The 6,658-nt window shown below is 38.8% G+C and overlaps 1 protein-coding gene across 1 annotated transcript in view; it reads left to right on the forward strand.

Annotated features, from left to right (window-relative positions):
* Window positions 1–6,658, forward strand: part of RAB3GAP1 (RAB3 GTPase activating protein catalytic subunit 1) — a gene marked incomplete at its 3' end in the record, with an annotated part of 76,359 nt that overhangs the window by 32,762 nt on the left and 36,939 nt on the right. The gene's annotated exons all lie outside the window — the stretch shown is intronic.

Raw genomic sequence — 6,658 nt, forward strand, 5'->3', positions numbered from 1 at the left:
TTCCTCAGTCTTCCAAGTAGCCGGAATTACAGGCATGCGCTACCACGCCCGGCTGATTTTTTGATTTATTGTAGAGATGAGGTCTCACTGCCCAGGCGGGTCTCGAACCTGCGGGCTCAGGCAATCCACTCACCTCACCCTCCCAAAGGCACGGGATTACAGACTGAGCCACCGAGCCCGGCTAGTAACAGGTTTTGATAACACATATGAAACATGTCCTAACAATGAAGCTTGTTAGGGTCTCTGTCCCCAAGATTTTTAATTGGGGGCTGGTCATATAGGCATCCTCTCACTCTTCCATACCAAAATTTCAGACTTCAAGAAGGAAAGCAGGTGTTAAGCATACACCACATTTTTTGTATAAACAATTTAGGCACTGTGAATAACTCTTAATCAGTTGTAGGAATGGTGAGAACCCTCTTCAGATCTAAATTCTCAGGTGCCAGCCAAGAGCCAACCTTGCAAGCAGACTTTTATTGTTGAAGATTTTTTCTTTGTTGTTGTTCTTCTTTGTTTTGTTTTGTTTTTATTTTTATTATTTTGGATATATAATAATTGCACATATATGGGGTACATGTGATATTTTAATACAAGCATAAAATATGTAATGATCAAGATAATTGAAGTATCCAGTGCCTCAAGTATTTACCATTTCCTTGTGTTATGAACATTCCGACTGAGTGCTGTGGCTCAGCCTGTAATCCCAGCACTTTGGGAGGCTGAGGCTAGGGGATTGCCTGAGCCCGGGGGTTCCAGACCAGTCTGGCAACTTGATGAGACCAGTCTGGCAACTTGATGAGACCTTGGTCTCTACAATAAATTATAAAAATCAGCTGGGTGTGGTGGTGTGCACCTGTTGTTCCAGCTACTTGGAAGGCTGAGGCTGCAGTGGCCATGAGTAATGTGCCACTGCACTCTAGCCTGGGTGACAGAGTGAGACTCTAGCTCAAAAAAAAAAACCCTATTCTACTCCTTTAGTTATTTTGAAATATGCAAGAAATTAATTATTGCTAACTATAATTGCCCTATTGTGCTATAGAACACTAGATCTTGGTCCCTATGCCCCCACCTCTTGTTTTGAGTCAGGATCTCACTACATTACTCAAGCCGTAGTGCAGTGGCACTATCATGGCTCACCACAGCCTCCACCTCCTGGGCTAAGGCAGTCCTCCCACCTCAACCTTCCAAGTAGTTGGGATTATAGGTACGCAACACCATGCCCTGCTAATTTTTTGGTTTTTTTAAAAAGATGCAGTCTTGCTATGTTGCCCAGGCTGGTCTCATATTTGTGGGCTCAAGCAGTCCTCCCATCAGTATCCCAAAGTGCTGGAATTACAGATATGAACCACCATGCCCTGCCAAGATAGAACAGTTCTGTAACCCCCTGAAAAAAACTTTCTTGTCCCTTCCTAGGCACACTCTCCCCATATCCTTATAATCTTTGAAATTGCTGATCTGTTCTTGGACACTGTAGTTCTGTCCTCTTGAGAGTCTCATATGAATAGAATTATACTGTATGTAACAATTGGAACCTGGCTTCTTTTACTCAATATGGTGCCTTTGAGATCCTTTGAATAATTCTGTGTATCAATATTTTTTCTTTTTATTGCTGAGTATTTTATTCGAAGAATATACTACAGTTTACTCATTCATTCGTTGAGGGATATTCAGATTGCTTCAAGCTTTTGGCATTTATGAATAGAGAGACTATAAATATTTGTGTACAGATTTTTTGTGTGAAAATGCATTTTCACTTCACTTGGGTAAATGCCTAGAGTGGGATTGCTAAGTCATATGGTAAATGTATGTTTAACTTTATAAGAAATTGCCAAACTGATTTCTAGAGTAGCTGTATCATTTTCCATTCCCACCAACAGTGTGTGAGAGTTCCTGTTTCTACATCCTTACCAGCACTTGGTATTGTCAGTATTTTTTATTTTAGCCATTCTGGTTGCAGCTCATCAAATTTTACTGTTGAACATCTTTAATGTGTCTATTTGCCCATTATATCTTCTCTCCGTTAAAGTATCTCTTCAGAACTTTTGCATACTTTTTAATTGGGTTATTTTCTTACTCTTGATTTTGAGAGTTCTTCATATATTTTGGATGTAAATCCTTTTTAGAATGTATAATTTGCAAATGCTTCCTCTCAGACTGTGACTTTTTATTTCTTTTAGCCATGTCTTTTCTAGAACAAAAGTTTGAAAATTTGATTATGTTCAGTATATCAATTTTTTATTTTATGGATCATGCTTTTGGTGCCATATCTAAGAACTTTTTGCTTTGGCCACAAATCTTACACCTGTTTTTAAAAAATAAATTATTTTATTTTGAATTGTTTTAGGTTTACAGAAAAGTTGAAAATAGTGCAGATTGTTCTGGTATACCCCTCACCTAGTTTCCTCTCTTTTGATAGCTGTTATTACCATGGCACATTGTGTCAAAACTGAGAAATCAACATTGGTACATTATTATCAGCTAAACTTAATTTAACTAGTTTTTTCACTTTATTCCCGGACCCAGTCTAGGATACCACGTTCCATTTGCTTGTCATGTTTCCTTCACCTGTGGTTTCTGAAAGTTTCTTAGTCTTTCCTTATTTTCCATCACCTTGATAGTTTTGAGGTGCTGGTCAGGTATTTTGTAGAATCTCCCATAATTTGAGTTTGTCTTAAGTTTTGCTTATGATTATATTGGGGTTAGGGGTTTTGGGAAAGAATAGAGTGGGAGTGAAGTGCCCTTTGCGTGATATCGGGGTACATGCTATAGTGACTTAATCATTAATGATATTAACTTTGATCACTTCGCCAGTTCTCCTGTATTTTATTATTAAAGTTTTATATTTTATATATAGATCTATTATCCTCCCCTGCCCTCCTCCCCTGTCCCCAGTGTCTTCAACAAACACTATTTTTAAACATGTACTGTGAACCAGATACTGGAATACCAAGGATAAAACATATGTCCTGCCTCAGTAAACTTTGGGATTAGTAGGAGGATAGATAAGGGAGCAAACAATGACAGCACAATGTGATAAATGCTCTCATAGAGAGCAGAGCATGGGGTTTGATGCAGAGCATGGGGTTTGATGTGAACTCAAACTCAAACTTAATTTAGACAGATAAAGTCAGGAAAATGTTTCCAGACAAGGTGATACTCATGTGAATCCTGAAAGACACATGATAATAAGCCAGGTGAATAAACTCAACTTATATGTCAGGTATAAAGATATTCCAGGCAGAAGGAGAGTGTTAGTAGAAGTGATGTTGCCTAAATGAGCTTTTGAAACCTGTAGGTAGTTTGGTAAGGCTGGAGTATAGCAGGAGAGGGTTGGGAATGGGAAAAGATGAGAAAGATTTTGGTATGTGGGTATTTTAGAACTAATGTGAACTGGGCAGCTTAAGAGGATTTCATTATGTTTTCGTACTTTGTTTTACTCATGGAAATTTTGTTACAATTGTTAAAAATTGAATTTCTCAAAATTTTCAAGGACACAAGTCACTTGTCATTTTTTTTTTTTTTTTTTTTTTTTTTACCACACACAGAACTTTTCACCTATAATTTTTTAATGAACTGAAATTAATACTAAAACAGTGACAGCAAACATTGAAAATTATGCAGTATACTCATTTATACCATAAGTATACAATTAGTATAGATTGACCCCTGTCAGATGAGATAAAATTTGTATATGATTAACTTTCATTTTCAACTCAAATTCTAGAAAATTGTTTTTGGTCTCTGTGTCAAATGCTTAATTTTGGTAGTTCAGGTTTATCTATTGGTCTATATCTACTTTGGAATTTTTCTAGTTTACATTTTATATCTAGCACTTTCTAGATGTACACTAAACCTATTTAACTTTTTAAAGGGAGTTTTATCAAAATGGTCTTTATTTTTTCTTTTTCTTTTGAAATAGAGATAGGGGTCTCACTATGTTGCCCAGTCTGTCTCAAACTCCTGGACTCAAGCAACTCTCTCACATCAGCCTTCCAGAATGCTGGGGTTATGTGAGCTACCATGCCCAATCAAAAGTGCAACATAGCGGGACCTCATCTCTATAATAAATCAAAAAATTAGCTGGGCTTGGTCTCACATCCCTGTAGTTCCAGCTATTTGGAAGGCTGAAGTGGAAGGATTGCCTGAGCCTAGCAGGTCTAAGCTGTGGTAGCCATGAGCATGCCACTGCACTGCAGCCTGGGTGACAGAGTGAGACTCCAACTCAAAAAAAAAAAAAGAATGTGGCCATGACCAGTTTTATGTTCTAGGCCAAGTAATTGATCTTAATGTGATCTGTTGGATGCTTCTCTCTGCCTCCTTCTATACTCATCCTTTAAGTACCTTCCTTTTTTTTCCTTGAAATATTTTCTAAAGACTGTTTCCTGAAACCACCATTAGACATTTGTTCTCTTGACTATTATTCTTTTTTTTTTTTTGAGTTGGAGTCTCACTCTGTCACCCAGGCTGGAGTGCAGTGGCCTGCTCACAGCTACCACAGCCTCGATCTGCTGGGCTCAGGCAGTACTTCTGCCTCAGCCTTCCAAGTAGCTGGAACTACAGGTGTGCACTACCATGCCCAGCTAATCTTTTGATTTATTGTAGAGACAAGGTCTCACCAAGTTGCTCAGGCTGGTCTCAAACTCCTGGGCTCAGGCAGTCCTCTCACCTTGGCCTCTCACAGTGCTGGGTTTACAGGTTTGAGCCACCATGTCCAGCTGATTGTTATTCTTTAAGTAATATAAATAACGCTGGAAATAACACAGACTTTAACCTTAGCATATATATATATATATATATATATATATATATATATATATATACACACACACACACACACACAAATTTTTTTTTGAGTTGGAGTCTCACTCTATCGCCCAGGCTGGAGTGCAGTGGCACACACGTTCATGGCCACCTCAGCATTGACCTGCTGGGCTCAGGCCATCCTTCTGCCTCAGCCTTCCAAGTAGCTGGAACTACAGGCATGCACTCCCATGCCTGGCTAATTTTTAATTTATTGTAGAAACGAGGCCTTGCCAAGTTGCCTGGGCTGGTCTCAAACCTGTGAGCTCAGGCAGTCCACTTACCTCAGCCTCCCAAAGTGCTGGAATTACAGCTGAGCCACCGAACCTGGCCAACCTTAGCAGATATTTATGCCCAAAATATAAATTCATGAGTTGTCTTCTGAGCTGAGATTTTAATAGGAGGGCGTGGTAGGCAGGATAATGAACCCTGCTAGCTCCCAGAGATGTTTGCATCCTAAATCTTAGAACCTATGAATATAGGTTATGTGAAAAGAAGGAATCAAGGGAGCAGATGGAATTAAGATTGCTAATCAACCGACAATAGGGTACAGCAGTTAGTCTTGGTTTTTCTGGGTGAACCCTGTGTAATCACAAGAGTTTTTAAAGTGGAAGGAGGGAGGCAGACAAGAGTCAGTGTTAGAGTGATGTGATGTGAGAAGAATTCAGCCCAATGGTGCTGGCTTTAAAGATGGAGGGCCATGAGCTAAGTAATGTGGGTAGCCTCTAGAAACTGAAAAGGGCAGGGAGTGGGTTTCTCCCTAGAACCTCCAAAAGGAACACAGCCTTGCTGACACTTTGATTATACACTAGTGAGATCTCTCAGACTTCTGACCTGCAGAACTATAGGATAATGAATTTGTGTGTTGTTTTAAGCCACCAAGTTTGTAGTAACTTGTTATAGTAGCAATAAGAACTAATATAGAAAGAAAGCATGTAAGCTATAGATGCCTGGGGAAGCTCTACTCATAATGGAAAATTACACTGAAAGGACAGCTGGGTTTAACTGAGGACAAGTTTTGTCTCTATGGTTTTGTCTTTGTTCAGCTTAGTTCTTGAACCTTTAACTTCAGTCATGTTTTATTGATCACCACCGAGGAACAGTCCATAAATAAACTTGTGAACTATATGGTTGAATAATTACTATGGCTTTTAAAAATATTCATTTTTGTGATTTTAATGTACTTTTTTGCTGGTAATAGAGATATAGGTTAAAAAGTACCTGCTAGTTTTGAGAAACTGGTATATTAAAATAACCCTAAGGACCTATAAAATGTTCTCATTTTTCCTAAAGCACATGTTCAGAGGACTTCTGGTAATGACAGCATGAAGTGGTTGGTGATTCTTCTGTGACAGAAAAGAATAAAACTGGACAAAATGGTCAAAAAAACAACCATTTTTGACCCTTTTTCTTGTGGCTGTTTCTGTCATTTCTCTCTATTCCCCCAATTTATGTTGGTGAGAACTGAGCTTTTTAGACTGGCCCTAAAAACTTTCAATTCTATTGCCACATGAGCAGATTTGATACTTTGAGGGTAGGGAGTAGTGCAGAAAACTTGTGCTTTTGCCAATTAAAAGTAGCAGTTTTGGTTGGGAACAAATGGATATGACTTGTATCTTTGCCAGACCAAGATTGTCTTCTTAGTTCAAGACAAGCAATGGATTAGTCAGAAATTTAACAGGGAGATTTTGTATTAGAGCCATAGAAGAGCTGATAAACACTTTCTGCACATCTCTGGACGACAGGAAAACTAAACATACAGGAAGACCCAAGAGAGCCCTAACCTGACTGAGTGCTGGTTACAGCTCTGAATGAACGCCTCAACCCACATATCAGATCAATTAGCAGAAAGTGAAAG

Source organism: Carlito syrichta, unplaced genomic scaffold, assembly GCF_000164805.1.
Source record: "Carlito syrichta isolate Samal-C Ts95f unplaced genomic scaffold, Tarsius_syrichta-2.0.1 Scaffold314847, whole genome shotgun sequence".
NCBI lineage: Eukaryota > Metazoa > Chordata > Mammalia > Primates > Tarsiidae > Carlito > Carlito syrichta.